Consider the following 19,970-nt stretch of genomic DNA (forward strand, 5'->3'; position numbering starts at 1 on the left):
ATGAAAGGCAAAAGTTTTCTATGGGTAGAAATGGATACTAAGTAGTGGGAAGCTTTTAGCAGGTCAGGAATAACCCCCAATTGGTGGATTATACCTCAATTGACTTATAATATAATCCACCAATTGAGGTATATTGGTATAGACCAATTGACGTATAATGCAAACTTTTTGTAATAAAATGCTAGTGTGAGAAAGGAGCATGATTTTGCAACTTGCAACCTATTTTATGACCCTTATTGAGTCCTCCAAAAGTTTCAGTTTTGTCAAAGCCTACTGCATCTCTTGAGAATGCATGTGTACAACAATTCTTTTGTTGAAACATTTGTACTATTGACCATGATTGACTTTTGATAATGAAAGTCAAGTATTAACAAAGAGCTCCATTCACCTGTGGAGTTGTACTCATGATCACTTGACTGCAGACAGTAATGATGTCCATTGATAGGTGATTACAGGTAAATTTGCCAATCAAGAATTGACAAGGTAACAATAGAAGAAACTGGAAATACAATTATTGATGAAATGCAATATGTTATGTCACTATACTGAACTAGGAATGTTTGAAAAGTTTTCATACCATAATTTGGTTTTAAGAAAACAATGCTCCATTTTGGTAGAATAATTTCTTTTGAAAAAAAAAAGAATTATACACCAATTGGTCTATACCATTATATGTCAATTGGTGGATTATACGTCAATTGAGGTATAATACACCAATTGGTGGTTATTCCTGACCTGTTCAGATTCACACCATGCCGGTGGCTGTGTTCAAAGGGCTGGGTTTTTATGACCCTCGTTGTTTGCGGACTAACTATTTAGGCCAGTGGTGGATTATAGTGTGCGTGCATTAATCTTCTATACCTTCTTAATCAATATATTCAAATACTGACGGCAAGTGTTGTAATGATGTATCAATGTCTTTTTTGAAATCACCGTGCTATTTACATGTGGGATCGAGAATGCAGGGGAAGGAAACTTGTCAATTATGTTTATTTCTAAGCCAAAATAAAATGAGCCGCCGTAAAATTAACCTTGGGTAATAACAGTGCATGTAAGGCTCGTCTCGGAGGGGTGTCTTCTTTTTTTAGTTATATTTTTAATAACTTACACTTTTTCAACATTATTCTCTTTCTTTCACTATACTTTATTCCTTTTTTTCTTTGTCCTTTGTTCTCTATTCTGTTAATTCACATCCATACCCTCTTAATATGTGTATGTGGACTTACTGTAGTTTATTTTTTAGTTCTGGAGGAGATATTAGATACAATATATATGTCTCTGGTTCTGGTATTATGCGATAAGTCAATTTCTTTTTCATGCAGTGTCGAAATATAATGGTTATATGCATATCAGCCAAGATTGTGCGACACATTTTAATAAACAATTCAACACTATCTACACATTATGTGAATTTTATTAAAAATCGATGAAGAACATAAATTTGGCAGCTAGTGCCCCTTAAACAGGTAAAGTTCAATTAACAAATTGTGATCTACTGGCATTCAACACCAAATTACTTACTTGCTGTATATTGATAAATGTGATTGTATATTGTCAATACCTCAACATCGAGAATACGTCATGTGAGGTGTTGGTCGCTACGTTTGATACGGGGTCAACGGTTGCGGCTTCGAGACAGAGAAAAACATCCAGGTAAAAAGTGTAGAATTTAGTTTTTGAAAATTTGAGTTGTAAATTTTCCTAAAAAGTACTTAATTCCGTTCATCTGGTTGTAAATTTTCCTAAAAAAAAAGTACTTATTTCCGTTCATCTATTATGGGTATAAACAAGGATTTGTATAGTTAGACTAACTATACAAATCCTTGGTATAAACTAAAAACTGAACAAGAAAAGTATTAGTAAACAGACAGAAAGTCCGACGTTGAATTAATTATTTTACAATGAATTGTTTAAATATATGAGAGAATGTTTTAGTCGAATTTTCTTTAATTACAGATAAATGTATTTTAGGTTCAGGAAATGATTTATTCTTCGGGTACGTCTAAACAACCGCCCAGGACTTCCTGAGTGCACTCAGGACATACAAAGTGCACTCAGGACCCATTACCGTAATCATATCTGCACACATGATGGATGTTTATATTCGTTATACGCTTCTTATTTTAGAGTTAAATTTTGGTAGAAGTTGAAATCGCAGGGGCGGATCCAGCCATTTTCAAAAGGGGGGGTCCTAACCCAGGACAAAAAAAGGGGGGGTTCAACTACATGTCCCCATTCAAATGCATTGATCGGTCAAAAAAGGGGGGTTCTAACTCCCCGGAACCCCCCTCCCTCTCTAGATCCGCGCCTGAATCGAACTTAGATAGATATGTTAATTCTTATAAAATAATGAGGGCACGTGTAACTGATTACACAACTACTGAGCCATGAATTATCCAATCAACAAAATTGATTGGATTATCTTTAATGTTTTTTAGGAATTGTATTGTTAAGCTCAGTTTTACCTTTAACATGAATTTACATATAGAAAAAAATAAATATATATCTCATTCGATGTGCTTTTTCAGTTTATTTTTCATGACGACGGGTAAATTAATTTGTTGTGTTATACGTTTTGCAGTCCTGGTGCAGTTCACGAATAAAAAAAATAATTTTATAGTTGCGTTTTTTTCTGTAACAAGTTCGATTTTTGTTTTTCAGTGTGATTCTTCTCTCTCTCTCTCTCTAAATAAAGTTTTTAAACAAACACAATGTTGACTGAATATAAAATTGTATTACATCTTTATTCTCAACAAACCATTATACAAGAGAAGACAATTATGTACAATATTCAGTTTAACCTTAACGGAAATCTGTGCACGAAGACTTAGTCGTGGTTTGAACGGATTTCGTGTCAATAAACTGTCTTCGAAATAGTCTTTAATGTTTGTGTCATTTTGGTCTTTTGTGGATAGTTGTTTCATTAGCAATCATACCACATCTTCTTTTTTATAATTTCTCGCTACTTCAATCTAACTTACATATTTTTTAGAAATAATTATACCCAAAATATCATAATTTTCAAGAAACGGAGACGAAAACAACGGCGACAAGTTCATTTTCAGAATTTATTTCCGCATTTAAATTCGTTTCAGGCTTGTGAAACTGGACAAAACGACTTTAATTAGAGAAAAAAAACTTAATAAAAACGGATTTCTTAAAATATTCGTATAACTCAAAAATAAAATTCCTGGACAAGTTCGATAAAAATTAGAAATAACATCTAACTATATTCATTCGGAGCAAATAGTGCATGTACTTTTTAATATTTTTAAAACAAATTACGAAAACGTTTAGTGTAAAAATCACCGAATATAAATGTTTCTTTCTTGCAGGTTTTGGCATTTGTAAATAACATTAACGTTTTGGAATTCTAATGCAAAAGACAGTCGATTCAAATTGAAATAACTTCTTTAAAGATGGTTTGATTTTTTCAGAGACACATGTATTATATATGTCTCAATACATGTATTATATGTCTCTGATTTTATCAAAACAAAAATTACAAAATTATAAAATATGTTAGTTATCGAATATATACCCTGAACTCTTACTATTATATATTCATGTCCTAAGTTAATTAATGTCCCGTGTGCAACCAGGAGATCCTGAACGGATTTTAAACGTACCATTATTTTATACGCATATATTCAAAGCTGTTCTTAATTATATGCATACTAGGTATCAGTGGCGGATTCAAAGGGGGGAGGGGGTGTTCTGGGGTTGGAACCACCCTTTTTTTGAACGATCAATGCATTTGAATGGGGACATAATTATGGTTGGAACCACCCCCTTTTGTCCTGGGTTGGGACCCACTTCCTTTCCAAATGGCTGGCTCCGCCGCAGAGGTATATTTATATATATATGAGTGTACCAGCCCCCTCCTAAATCTTGGGAAACAAATGGTAGATTATATAGGGAATCACGGAAGCATGACTGGACGTGACCCCTCTAAGGCAGTCAATGAGTCTCCACTTATGAAAATTTCTGGATCAACCATTGCTTAGTTCTAGTTATCTTAGGTCCTAGAGTGAAATAAAGCCAATAGGTCTTTTTAAACACATCTTTATTCATACATGTATATATACGTTTTCTCACGGGTTTGTTCATGCAATATTGAAATTATGTTAACTCAATGCGCAATTACTGAAGTTTATATTTGCTACTTTTCTTCTTAATTTCATATAATTTATTTTTTTATTTTTTTTCTTCGTGTTGAAATAGGGAATGGACACAGATACCTTATCACATTTAACCAAAGAAATGTTGTATAATGTCATCAATCTGTATTACACGTAGACAGGATGTTCTCTAGAAAACTATACGTTATACACACCCGAGAATACACGCACTGTCGTACATGTAATGGAAAATTATTTTTTCAGTAAAATTTAAAACTTTAAAAAGTAGACTTTGACAAACTTATGAAATAGCAAGAATTGAACAATTTAAAATCGTATTTTAACAAAGATTAAGATATAATTTTACAACGATTCTTAAAAAATAACCAAACAAACGTTGAATCAAACGATATGAACCTACGCAGTTTTATATTAGAATACTGACACACACCAGTTTGCCATCTCAGTATGCAAGGCAAGGGTGCTTGGTGCCTGAGGTGCTGGAACTTGATGTACATGTATCATTAAGTTAATACAGTTCTGTTAGGATTGACTGCCTTTTCACAGAGACTTTCTATTCTTACTAGTTGTTATCAGTTAGTATAGACGGTTCCTGGCTTAGAATGATTCTCTGCTCAGCAAATGGTGCGTAATTAGCTTTTGAATCAAATTTCTTGAAGAAGTAAAAAACACAAATTGATGAGGGCCCTCATGGGTTTTTTTATTATGTGATTACTTGGCCGTTTTTTTAATGATTATTTGATTATTAAGCCAAATATTTCATGATTATTTGATTACCTAGGACTGTATTTTTTAGTTTATGACTATTTGATTACTAAAGATAAGCAAATATTTAATGATTATTTGATTATATTGGCAAAAAAATGGTGATTATGTGATTACTAGGACCCCCCATGAGGGGCCTCATTAATGTATTTGTCAACTTTATTCAGGAGCACAGTCTATTTTATCCGGCGTAAATAACTTCGAGATTTATGTGGAAGTTTACTCTGCTGCTCGATCTATGCTAATCGGTGTTCCAGTATATTTCATATTTATATTTATTCGTGAGGCCTCGTCATCGTTTATATTCACTGAAAGCACAGTCGCCTAAATATTTTATATGTCGAAAAAATTGCGAAAATTGGGGGCAATAATTTATTTTTAGTAGCCATTATCTTAAGAGGTTGCTTGCAAATTTAACTCTAAAATGAGAAGTGTATGACGATCTATAACGAATATATACATCCATCATGTGTGCAGATACGGCGGGTATATAGGGTCTGTCATGAGTGCATGAGTGCACTTTGTATGCCCTGCATGTGTGCACCCAGGAGGTCCCCCTGAGCGGTGTTTAGACGTACCGGGAAAATCTTATCTGATTCAGGATCAATTCATCGGTTACACTCCCCTGTCACCAGTAATTCTTTTTTGCTGACATTCTGAAAAAGTATTGTGTCCCTGTGTACAATGGTGTAAGTGTTGACTCTCAACTTGCACATGTGATTTTTTAACACTCCCCGGACTTCTGCAAAAAACAATTATTCAGTTCTCAATGATTAAGATGGAAGGTAAACGAACAGAAAGTCACAGGACATTCCGACAAAAAGTCAAACACATGTCAAACTCAGGCATAAAGTAACAAAGTTGATAGGACAAAAATTCACAAACAATTTGTTGACAATTGATTGAATAAAAAGGAAAAAAGATTTTGAAATATCTTCTCTTTATAACATATATTCATTTTTAATTTTAGGAAATTGTTCATAATATAAAAAAGATGTGGTATGATTGCCAATGAGACAACTGTCCACAAGAGACCAAAAGGACACAGACATTAACAACTAGAGGTCTTTATGGCCTTCAACCATAAGCCAATATAAAGAAGATATGGTATGATTGACAATGAGACAACTGTCCACAAGAGACCAAAATGACACAGACATTAACAACCGTAGGTCACCATACAGCCTTCAACAATGAGCAAAGCCCGAGGTAAAGCCCATACCACATAGTCAGCTGTAAAAGGCAATCATACTATATCTTTTTTTTTTATATTTACATGTTAAAAAATGCGTGCAAATGTAATCAAAAGCTGCACTTAAACGTAGTGATTTTTGTGCGCAAATGTAATGGTAATGTGCGCAAACCTCAGGGGCGTAGCTGCCGTTAGGCACTTAAGGCACGTGCCTACACATAATTTTTCACAAATATTTTTTTTTTCTTCCAAAAAAATAAAAAAAATGATAAACAACGTTATCTGTAGATGAACGCCAGTTAAGTTCTCAAAACTCTTTGATTATCGAATGTCAAGTTCACACTAGTCTCTCGTTCTTAGTGAATGGAATGTTGGAAAGAAATGAATTTTATTATGTTTTTACCTTATATAGAATCTATAAACTAGAACTTAGTTGGTTCAGATCATTTCACTTCTATCAACAAAAACTTGAATGAACCTCAACTTAGACACATGCATGAGTGTTTTACTTTAATTAGTTGTTAGTTTTCAACTAGCTTTCCATTTTGCCCTCACCCGACTTGCCAATGTTGGTTGTCCGTTTGGCTGTGCAGGATGTATAAATACGCAGTCACGTTAGGTCAAAATGGGGACATTAAATCCTATGCCTAGTTGTAGAGAGAATGCCACTCTTTGGGGAGTTCGTAGTTGGTCTACTCAAAGGCAGAATTTCTGCTCTTTTCCAATAATACCTCATTTTCAAATGTCCAGACCTTCGTTCTGGACGATACCTATTAAAGGACCTAGCTCCCTGTTGTATGTATTTATTGTAAAAAAAAAATTGTCCAAATTCCTAACCCGGTAGGGATTTTACAGTAGAGGATACTAGCAAAGAAATATGCATTTCTTGAATTTTGTTACGATGGTATGAACAGAACAGAACTGTGTGTATGTGTGGCTAGGGTGTAGGTTTATAAGAATAAAAAAAAAGATTAATGATTATTTTCCAGCCAAACGGATCGTTTTATTATATAGAAATATTAGTGTTTACGTGGATTCCTATTTTTTTTAATGAAGGATCGTCACAATATTTACTATTAATTAAGTTATACGTATATATCAATCAGAATGGAATAGATATGAAAATACCAAACAGGGTGTACTGCTTCATTAAATGGATACGCTGATCTACGCTGGGCAGTGCATAATGTGAGTTTTTTATCCATATTTCCGATTGTACTGCGTTACCTAATTCACTAGTCAGATTACTCACAATTCTTCGAACTTTTCATCATGTATATAATAATTATCATGAATAAATAACCAGTAAATTTAATATTTTTTAACATAAAATTATACAGCTAAAATGCTTAAAACCGTTTTCCGTCGGGGGGCTTTGCCCCCCTGAACCCCCTACCAGGGGAGCCCTGGACCTACTGGGGGCCTTTAGCGGCCCCCAGACCCCCTGCCGATTGGTGCCTACAGTTGGCTGAATACCTAGCTACGCCCCTGAACCTAATGCACTGATTTATTTGTTTTTAATAAATTTTAATTTAAAGTTGCTACATCATGTTCATGTATATATAAAACTTCAAGAAAAATACAAAAAGAGTGTTTTCTTGTTCAAAGAAAAATAATCTCAAAACTAAAATGTGACTTTTTGTCCTGTGACAGTGTGTGACTTTTTGACTGTGACTTTCTGTCCTACATTCAGATTGAATAGGGGAGTTTGGTTGACCCCGCCTCCCTCTATCTGAGACTACTATCTCAGTGATGTTTCATGTACAAATGTATTGTGTTTGTCATATATGTATGTGGGATAAAAGCTCTACAGACATGACATACCTTTAATATGTTGTATTGGTATATGTATAACCGACAATAAATAAATAGCCCCTAACAAGTAAGAATTAGGTTACTTCTTTTTGTTTTGACATCTTGCATGGGTTTTTATAGCCCCGTATTAAATTGATGCCCCCACTTTAAAAAAAGGGGGGGTATACTGTTTTATCCCTGTCTGTCCATCCATCCTTGCGTCAGTCAGTCCGTCCGATGAATATTTTTCGTCACATTTTCCTTAGGAACTACAATAGAAGGATTTCTAAAATTTGGTTTCAGGGTTTATAAGTAAGCTATACCGTGTGATGCATTTTCAGATTCATCACTCGACAACTTCCTGTTTTCCCAACACTTGTATGATTTAACACATGATAGCCAAGTTGAAAGTTGAAAACTAACAACCTAATTTATGTACAAAAAAATTGAAAAACAGATATGTTACACATAAACAAACGACAATCACTGAATTATCGGATCCTGACTTGTAACAGGCACAACCATAACAGATTGGCATGGTATAAGGAACTTTGAAAATATTTAGTTTTTGTGGTTTGGTCTATTTTCCGGATACTGTAAGCAATAAGGCCCCTTTATTAAGTGAATGAAATAATTGTAAGATGCACTTAGCTGTCTGTCATATTTTATATGAACTTGACCTCATTTTCATGGTTCATTGGTCAATGAAACACTGCATTGTTTTGTCAGTTTATCATATGTTTAAAGTTACAGGTAGATTATATTTGGTAGATATGAAACAATTGTTAGGTGTGCATGTCTGAATGGCAGATTCATATATATACCATGACCGCATTTTATTGTTCTTTGGTCAATGATAAGTTTTCTTGGTTTTGTCATTTTATCAGGCCACATTTAAAAGAATGTCTGTTTTCCCTCCCCCGGGTCTACCCTTTGTAAACTGACCAAGAAGGCAGGTTCTTTTTAGCTCACCTGACCTGAAAGGTCAAGTGAGCTTTTCTCATCACTTGGCGTCTGTCGTCCTGCGTCCGTCGTCCTGCTTCCGTCGTCCGTAAACTTTTACAAAAATCTTCTCCTCTGAAACTACTTGGCCAAATTCTACCAAACTTGGCCACAATCATCCTTGGGGTATCTAGTTTAAAAAATGTGTGGTGTGACCCGGCCAACCAACCAAGATGGCCACCATGGCTAAAAATAGAACTTAGGGGTAAAATGCAGTTTTTGGCTTATAACTCAAAAACCAAAGCATTTAGAGCAAATCTGACATGGGGTTAAATTGTTGATGAGGTCTAGATCTATCTGCCCTGAAATTTTCAGACGAATCAGACAACCTGTTGATGGGTTGCTGCCTGTGAAATGGTTATTTTAAGAAAATTTTGCAGTTTTTGGTTATTATCTTGAATTCTATTATAGATAGAGATAAACTGTAAAAGCAATAATGTTCAGCAAAGTAAGACCTACAAATAAGTCAGCATGACCAAAATTGTCAGTCGACCCCTTAAGGAGTAATTGCACTTTATAGTCAATTTTTAACAACTTTTCATCAACTTTTTTAAAAATATTCTTCACTGAAACTACTTTGCCAAATTTAACCAAACTTGGCCACAATCATCATTGTGGTTTGTAGTTTAAAAAATGTGTCCGATGACCCAGCCTACCAAACAAAATGGCTGACATGGCTAAAATTTGGACATAGTGGTAAAATGCAGGTTTTGCTTTATATCTTTGAAACTAAGACATTAAGGGCAAATCTTTCAAGATTTAAATGTCCATCAGAATAAGATATATCCCCTCACAAATTTTCAGTTGAATTGGACAACCTGTTGTTGGGTTGCTGCCCTAAAATTGGTGATTTTAAGGTAATTTTGCAGTTTTTGGTTATTATCTTGAATACTATTATAGATAGAGATAAACTGTAGACAGCAATAATGTTCAGCAAATTAAGATCTACTAATAAGTCAGCATGATCAAAATTGTTAGAGGACCCCTTAAGGAGTGGTTGCCCTTTATAGTCAATATTGAACAACTTTTCGTCATTTTTGTAACTTGTATAAAATCATTTCTAAAACTACTTGGCCAAATTTAACCAAACTTGGCCACCATCATAATACTAGGGTATCTATTTTTTTTAAAAGTGTCTAATGACCCCGCCTACCAACGAAGATGGCCGACATCAGTAAACACATTAACAGGTGAGCGACACAGGCTCTTGAGAGCCGCTAGTTTTTTTTTAACTGGATGATATTGTCATAGCATGGTCACATGAATGGTTTGACTTGTCCAGTCCAGGCCACTTATCAGTTGTTTGTGCTCAATTTGAGTGTATATATTTAGATTATCAATCCTTCTGCTTTCAAGCACTTTCCAAAAACGGAAACAAATTATTTTCAGGAAAAAAATAAATTCGATTTTTTTGTGGAAAATAATTTTTTGACCCGAGCGCTTATTTTTGACCCGTGTGGGGAGAGGGGAAACAAACATATTTTTAATTTTGGCCTTAGATTTTTTAAGCATAGGTCTACTTGTTGTATGGAATGACTACAAGGTATCATATAAAAAAAGATGTCTGCCTGCCAAGGTTAATTTTACTGTGACCTCATATTCTTAGAATAATGATAATATTCATGATATTGAATGGCAAGAATGATGAGTAAGTTGATGTTATATACAAATGAGACAAAATTTTCAGTTGCCTACTAATTATGTAATACATGTAGTAGTTGTTTTTGTCATTAAATGATGTTTACCCTTTTATGTGTAGGGCAAGAACATGAAAGATAAAGGGGGAAACTATAAACAGAAGAAATTATCAACAAAATAAGATTTACAGAGGTCAACAAAGCCTAAATGGTAAGTCCACTGTTATAAAAGTTTTTGTCCTTGAATAATGATTAAATTTTTATTAAAATAAGATGTGGTATGATGAATGAGAAAACTATCCATCAGAGTTCAATTTAGTGGATGTAAGCATTGTAATTACTTATTAGAGGCCATTGATGACCTGTAAGTAATGAGAAAACCCATACCCTATACATGTTATAGTAATCTATAAAAGTCAACACTAACCAAATTTGAAACAGACTAACAGAGCATCAATTCAAACGTCGAATATATACCAGACTAATTTATAAAAACAAAAAATTATGAAAAATGAAAATGAAGGATATGAACCAACATCAACCACTGGACTATGGACAAGCTCCTGATATTAGACAGGTATAATATGGCTGGGTTGATATAAAAATAAGAAACACTTAGCAGTCTAATTTCCAATGAGACATTTCTCCAATAGAGATCAAATGACATTTAAGGAGGCTCTAGGGTATAACAATTTCAGAAAAATGTTTAATATTTTTTTTTCATAACTCATTGTATTTATAACTTTATCATATGGTACACCAAATCATTCAAAACAATCAATTGGGTTTGGCCCCAGATGACTTTTAAAATGCATATATCATTGAAAAAGCTCCAAATTATCTCCCTTTGGTGCAAAAAATGCCATTTTTTGGCATTAGAAATGTAATATCTTATTTAACTCATCGGTGGCCTATATTTTTCATTATAATTTTAAATAAGCTGTAATTTAACTAAACTATTATAAAATTTAAGCGATTTCTGTAATTTAGTACTTGAATATTTAAATGAAAGTTTATCATATTAATCAAAAACATGATAAAATAGCCATTTTATTGATCTCTTCACTGATAATTTTTGAGTTTGTGTATTTGTAGGTCAGACATCTCAATTTTCATGGTCATCATTCACAGATCAATACTGAACGGAAAACTTAAAGCTGATATTTTTCTCCACGGTGCGACTTTTTTATTAATTTGAAATGGAACATGTTTTTTCCTACATTTATTTGAAAGAGGAAATTTCAACATGATGACTATAAACAAAAAGGAGTCATATCATCACGATCATAGTTGCACAAGAACTTGATCATATAAATACAACAATGTAATTATCAATTGAAAGATGGAACGAATGAACAAGATATTAGAATGTTGTTGTCCAAATAAACTTGCTTTGTCTTCTCATTTGAATCTCTCCATTCAATAAAGATGTACAGAGGAAGATCTTTGAAGAACAGATTGAAAAAATATTTTGTCTAAGAATTGCAGGAATATTCTAGTGAATGAAATTATTTATTGACTTCACTCTTATATAGTGGACTGAATAATTGTACATAGCAAGCTGTGAATAAAGAAAGCAAAAACTTTAACAAAAAGTGTTTATATTATAAATTTGCAAATATAATCTACTATTATGTACACCACAAAGGTATATATAATTCAAATTGTTTGCCTATACAAGTATTGCAATGAACCTATAACAAAGAAAATCTTACCTCATGAAAAGAGTGAACTATTCAGTCAGAATATGAAATATTTTTTCAGTTCTATTTTTCATAATAGAATAAACAAGACCAAGATTTCAAAACAATATTTTATCATTTATTTAGAAATTTCATCATTTTGTTTCAGTGAAAGAATATTATTCTTTGACTGTAAAATATTATTATTATACATTCCAAAATAAGAATAATCTTTATTGTCATATAAACAAATAAAAAACATGTTTGTGACAAAATTTAAAAAAAAATTATATATATGTATATATATATATAAAAAATATAGCAAAAACTTGTATACATTTAAAACATTTTACTACCAAACAGCATTCATTGCAACATACACATATTTATATTTATATATATATATTTATAATTTTAATCCCATAGGATTTTATTTTGTCCCATGGGATATTAAAAATCGCATGGGATAATAAAAATCCCATGGGATTTTTTTTGTCCCATGGGACAACAAATATCCCATGGGACTACAATAATCCCATGGGACCAAAAAAAATCCCATGGGATAACGGTAAATCCCAAAACCAATGAAATTATTGAATCCCATGTAATTCCGCACATTTTGGTTATATACATGATATTGTAGCTCTTGTTTGAGGCGGCGGCGGATTTGCAAATGAGTGTTTTGCAAATTAAAAGTGTCCAGTGTTCTTAATGTCTGCTTCAAGTATATTTTAAGTATAAAAAGTCGATACGACCATGGACAACAGAATGCAAACAAATAGAGAAAAGGTGTAAATAAAATTAATGAACTGAAAACTATTATCACATCTACAGTAGCGAGCATTGGGGATTTGGATAAACGGTTCATGGCAAAAAATTAAAGAATTCTGATATGGAAAGTAGTATTGAGGGCATCAGCAAATTGAATGTATTTGACAAAGTAAAGAACATTTAATTAATAAAAAAAATTCAAGGCAAAGCTACAAAATGTCTCGTCTAAATCTAACCAATTAGAAAACGCAATAAAATCTGAAATCGGCAAACTTAGGGTAGAAATTGAAATGGGACAAATACTTGAATCAAACATCCTAAAACTCCAGTGAAAATCCATGAAAAACAATTTGATATGTTCTGGCTTAGCTTACAATAAAGATGAAAACTGTGAAGCAAAATTGAGAAAAAGGAGATGTGGTATAATTGCCAATGAGACAACTATTCAAGAAAGTTCAAATCAAGAGGATGTTTAGGCAGTTACATGCATATAGGAAACCATACTACCTTCAATAATGGAAAAACACGGAAACCGTAAAGTCGGTAATAAAAGGCCCCGCTCCGACATGAACAATATGAAACAATTCAATTGAGAATAGTAACGGCCTAATATATAACAAAACATTTACAATTTTTGTTTTTTTAAATAATCGACTTAAAGTAACAACAAGCACTGAAGTACATGTACATGCTAATGACTTTGTACAGGCATAAAAAGTATGTGGCGAATGTGTGAGTCCTTTTACGGTCATAAAGCTCTTCAATCTAATCTTTTTTATACATTCTTTGGCTTTCAAATATTTCGCTTTTAGCGTTCCTGGCGAAAGTAAATCCAGAAAATCGTTACGGAAGCATGAAGTTTATAAAGTATTGTTTTGTGCGGGAATCAAGACGTAGGGATGTGAATGAGAGTTTTATGTGTGCAATAATTTCGGCCTCCTAACCTCAGTGTATATATACAGTTGTTTCTCATGTAGTTGATACACACATTATCAAAAACCTAAAAGGAATTTTAAAAATGGATGAATTAATAGTTGGCTGTTTAATAATGTCCAGTTGCAACTATTAGATGCATTATAAGGGGAGAAAATTAATCATGAGATACTTATGAACATTGGCAATCATACCACATCTTCTTTTTTATAAGGACATACATGTGTAGATTTTTTTTTTGTTTACTGTAAACGACAGTGTTCCCTCCCCGGGCGTTAAAACCTAATCTCGATGTCATTATTTGGGCGTATTGCATTTCCGCTAATTTAAAGTATACGTTTCCGCAATTTGTATTTATTACTTTTTCGGAAATTTACCTGGTAATTTATAAATATTTGAATATATATTAGATAAATTATTCATTTTATTGTTTTAATAAAGAAAAGGTTATAATCTTATATCTACAATATACTAGACTCTGGTTAGGATTTCCACCAACCATTTGGGCATCAGCTCCCAACCCCGAGGAAAAGAGAACAACGACGTGTTTGCTACAATTATTCTACCAGAACTGACTTATGAACTCATATCAAGATATATCTGATTAGTGCTGACTTTTGAACATACGTATTCATACATTTTAATGATGAATTTTACTTGCATGTTATGATGACCTTTAACTTAATAAATAATTATTTTTAAGGTCATTCCTCTCCGTAAGGAAAGACCTTATTGTTTTTTTTTTTTTTTTTTTTCTCTTTTTTTTCTTCCAACATTTGTTTGACGGCCTCCTCCCCTTTCTGTTGACGTTATCAAGACCAAGTATGGACCATCGATAGACCTCATCATGAACTTCTACCAGATGACCTTTTGTAGGATTTCATCATCCCCTTTAGAAGTTATCTCCCTTTTATTGATTTTTTTCAACATGGCCCCCCTTAAATGTTTTGAAAGATATCATGACCTTTTATGGACAATACGTAGATATCATCATGATGTATTACCATATGAGGCTGCTAAGAATTTCATCATCCCCTTTGAGAGTTATATCCCCTTATAACATTTTTTTTATTTGCATTTTTCTTAAAAAGTGTTAGAGATAGAATGTAATTGAAAATGATAGCATGTACAAGAATAGATGGCAATGTTTATAAACATAAACAATTAATTTGTTACTTACCCTAAATAGGAGTTATTTCCCTTGAAAAAGTATAAATAATTTTTGAAAAATTCTATTTCGAGAACCGGAAGTCATAGAGACCTGGAACCTTCACCAACAATCTTTATGTGACCTTCAATATGCACCCAAGGTCAAAGGTCACCGAGTGCAAAAAAAATTACGCTGCAAATTCAAGCTTACATATTAGAAAATGATAAGACTTTGCTGCATACATACATCATGTAAATTGTTCCTCTCGATGAGCTCTACATTTTATACAATAAGCCCAAAAATGTCCGACCGTCTGTTCAAAAGTTACAACGAGATGATTCTTAAAAGTATAGTATTTTGTGTATATCTTTTTAAAGGTAACATATATCAACCTACTATCAACTGCAAAGATGATCAGAAATTCAAGACCTTCAATTTGAGGTCAATGTCAGGTCATGATGAAATTTCACCTTGACCTTCACAGTATACTATGACCTTGACCTTGTGATATTTGAAAGGTCAAGTGGTCCTGAGTTGAATTGTGGTAGTCCCATGTCTCTACGACTTCCGGTTCTCAAATTTGGTATTGCATCATATATTTGATGATTAATTGTGACCTTGATGAACTTTAAAAAAAAAAAAAAATCTGTAGTCCTTCAACTGTAGATCATTTATCATTCAACAGATTTGAGATATCTATTGTTGTTTTAGAGATAAAGCAGTTTTAACTTTTGCGAGCGGAGGCATGTATTTCTGAATCAACAAGAGCTTACCACTTAAAATATTTTAGAACTTGAAGAAGTTAACATAGTTATATGTTTGACCAAATACCAAAAAACATTCCATGGAAAAAAACACCAAAAATTCAATTTGAAATTTTCAAGTTTTGCATTAACTTTGTAAGTTTCATAACTTCTATTTATATAGTTGATATTGCATCATTATTTGCACTTTGTTAAATGGGGTCATCTGATATATCAAATTGAAGGTCTTAATAAACTCTACATACAAATGAAAATTTTAAACCTCCTTTTCATCCCAGGAGGACAGGTGGGGTCATTTAGTGCAAACACTCAAATTTCTCAGATGGTAAGTTTGTCGCATATCAAATGAAAGATCATAAAGCGTACATTTCAATTTTCAAATTGACGTCTCTCGAAAATGGGTTAGATGGGGTTATTGAGTGCAAAATTAAATTTTCTTGTAAGATAGGATTGTTGTATGTCAAATGAAAGGTCATGATATGTGCATTTGAAATATCAAATTCCCGAACTCCAAAAATTAGTTGGATAGGGTTATTAAGTGCAAAAATCAAACTTTCTAGAACATGGCGTTGTCGCATATCAAATGAAAGCTCATCTACTCTATGTTACATATATCATACTTCCTATCTCAAAATGTAGGCGGATGAGGTCATTAAGTGTAAAAAGCGAAAAGTTTGAGAAGGTAAGCTTGTCGTATATCAAACGAAAGTTCGTACAAAGTACATTACAAAAACATCACTTTTACATGAAAGACCTTTCAATAGACCACTTTCGAGTTCATCCGTCACCGGCAAAAACTCGTCAATTATACACGCCTTTATGACGTCATTTACCAGATAGAGGGGCTCGCCTGTATCCCTGCACTATTTACGTTCATCAAGCGTCTTAGTGATCGTCTTTGTGCAGGATAAACTAGAAATAATGGTTGCTCTGTAGGTACTTACTGACATTTCCCTAATGACAGCAGTGTTGATTGTCAAGTTTGAGAATTCAATTTGCCGAATAATTCGTACAATATAGAATTATAGTTTTCCAACCACTCGCTCAACATTGGAAGGAAGTGACGACGCCCCTAAACGCACAAATGACGATGATAAAGGCGCGTATAATTGACGAGTTTTTTCCGGTGACGGATGAACTCGAAAGTGGTCTATTGTTTTACAAACAATTGAGATACTAGTTTATTATTGCTTTGCTTTCGATCAACAGGTTTATTAATTATTTGCGGAAAAGTAATAATTGATTTTTTTCCGGAATAGTTACTTTTATTCCGGAAAAGAAAGATATTTATTTGCGGAAACGCAAACTTTTTTTTCCCGAAACGTCATCTTTCGTTTTCGGAAAAGTAATGCCAATTTGCGGAAACGTAAAACGCCGCATTATTTAACCAATGTAAAGGGTTTCGAATACGCTCCATGTTTCTGAATTTATCCTCATTATTAAACCTAGTAGAAAGAATCATTAAATGCTTAGGCAAAACAAATAATACAATTTTGAGCTATAGGGAAAATGGTACTATTTATTCTGCCATTAGCGACAATACTTACATTTTCTAAAATTACCACTTTTTATAATAAAAACCTGGATAAAACAATTATGTGTGGTGTTAGTACTTTATTATGCTATTTTAAAAATTGAAGCCAAATAGTATCATGGCAAATTTCCAACGGAGCTTGTTTATGTTATCCATGCCCACCGTCATTTTACACCAGATTTATGAAATTTTAATAGCCTTTCCGAATAATTCTCTAGAAAATGTTTCCATAGGTTTTAAAATTTATATTGTAAATATACACACTGCAGTTAGTTATAGATAAAACAAAAATACATTGTACCCTTACATTCAATCACAGCGCTCCTAAGTTGACTTCCTTTACCCTGTCCTGGGTACACAAAAGGCAAGCCTAATGGTGGGAAATGTAATAGTACCGTTTTCCCTATACAGCCAAACCGATCCTTAGCTAAAAATTATACATTAAGACCAAACCATGGAACGCCACGTGCATGTAACTAAACGTTATGGTAAACCACCTTTACGTTCTTTCACATTCCCTCTATGTAATGTCAGTTAATAAGTGCGTCCTGTCTCAAATGTGGTTGTTTTGCTGAATGTTCTCAACGTTTTGTTTTGATACATCATTGTTCTATGATACCTCATGATGTTATAGTCTAATGGCTTTATGTTGTGTTTATACATATGTATCTCAGTCTGTGAAAAATATAATATATCATGGTATATATAAAAAAAGAAGATGTGGTATGATAGCCAATGAGACAACTCTCCAGAAGAGACCAAAATGACACAGAAATTAACAACTAAAGGTCACCGTTCGGCCTTCAACGATGAGCAAAGCCCATACCGCATAGTCAGCTATAAAAGGCCCCTAAATGACAATGTTAAACAATTCAAACGAGAAAACCAATATATATAGCTTATATGCGTTTTGCCGAACTATTGATACTTTCTGTTAACATTCTTTACGTTATGTGCAAACACATATTACATTATGTGCAAACACATATTACATTATGTGCAAACACTTATTACGTTATATGCAAATACCTATTACTTTATGTCCAAATGCTTATAACATTATGTTCAAACACCTATTACATTATGTGCAAACACTTATTACATTATGTTCAAACACCTATTACATTATGTTCAAACACCTATTACATTATGTTCAAACACTTATTACATAATGTGCAAACACGTATTACATTATGTGCAAACACTTATTACATTATGTTCAAACACCTATTACATATTATTGGTAAACACCTATTATGCTTTGTGCAAATGCCTATTACATTATGTGCAATCAAATTGAGAATGGAAATGGGGAATGTTTCAAAGAGACAACAACACATATTACATTATGTTCAAACATTTTTGCACCTGTCCCAAGTCAGGAGCCTCTGGCCTTTGTTAGTCTTGTATTATTTTAATTTTTGTTTCTTGTGTACAATTTGGATATTAGTATGGCGTTCATCATCACTGGACTAGTATATATTTGTTATGGGGCCAGCCGAAGGACGCCTCCGGGTGCGGGAATTTCTCGCTACATTGAAGACCTGTTGGTGACCTTCTGCTGTTGTTTTTTATTTGGTCGGGTTGTTGTCTCTTTGACACATTCCCCATTTCCATTCTCAATTTTACCTATTGCATTATCACTGGTATTAAAGAGATAATGGTAACTGCAATTACGATTATCCCAATATGGCGACGGTAGATATAGGTAAAATCTTTACACTCATTTTTCTTACATGTAGCATGCTTTTGTCAATAGTTACTCAGCTGCAAGGTTTATCTATACCATTACATCATATTTGAATCGTAACGGTGCACTGGAATTGTCTAAGCGCTGTGAAAATAGCCGTTGAAAAATTCGGGATGATAATCGTAACTCTATGGTATTTTTCTTCTTTGATAATCGTAATTTTCTTAATCGGATAATAGTAACTGAAACATGATAAATGTGTCTTTCAGCATTTCAATGGTATTGTGTGTGTTAAAACTGTAAATGCCCAGTTTAACGATGACATTAACGCATATACAAATAAATGAAGAAACTTACAGGTTAATATCTAGGATAAATTTACCTATATATCTCTATTTGATGAGAAAAAGGATGGATAATCTATATCCCATATTCCAAAAGTGCAATCCTTTCAATTCATTGCTCAAAATGAAAGTCACGTATACCACATTTTCATATGTCATATGTTGTTTGCCTCTTATATCACGTTTATACTAAAATTCTGTGCGAAATGAACAAGTTTCCGTTAGAAACTTTATTTATCGCTATTTTGTGCATTTTTTCTTTGATCTTTTTTGTGATAATTTTCATATCATGCTTCTCGCTTGAGATGGAAAAATTATCGCTAGAAACTAAGGAGGCCACGTGGCGTTGCTAACGAAATTGACATTGAAATTGACAACGTCGTCATCCTTGGTCATCTCAACTCGATTACTTTTCTCACTTTCGCTGTACCAGCTCGAGCGAGAAAATCAATCTCGTTGAGATAATCAACGATAATCTATAAAACTGCATTTTCGGATTTAGTGTTCACATCTGACTAAATATACCTATATATGTATGTACTCGAGATTTCGCCAATTTAGACGCACCCT

At 33.2% G+C, this 19,970-nt stretch overlaps 1 long non-coding RNA gene across 1 annotated transcript; it reads left to right on the forward strand.

The window, feature by feature from the left end:
- Window positions 1-1,477: 1,477 nt before the first annotated feature.
- Window positions 1,478-12,121, forward strand: LOC134699775 (uncharacterized). The gene is made up of 3 exons (XR_010103667.1): window positions 1,478-1,653; window positions 10,655-10,743; window positions 11,628-12,121. It is a non-coding gene; the product is annotated as an uncharacterized LOC134699775 (long non-coding RNA).
- The last annotated feature ends 7,849 nt before the right edge of the window (window positions 12,122-19,970 follow it).

Source organism: Mytilus trossulus, unplaced genomic scaffold, assembly GCF_036588685.1.
Source record: "Mytilus trossulus isolate FHL-02 unplaced genomic scaffold, PNRI_Mtr1.1.1.hap1 h1tg000085l___fragment_1__unscaffolded, whole genome shotgun sequence".
Lineage (NCBI taxonomy): Eukaryota > Metazoa > Mollusca > Bivalvia > Mytilida > Mytilidae > Mytilus > Mytilus trossulus.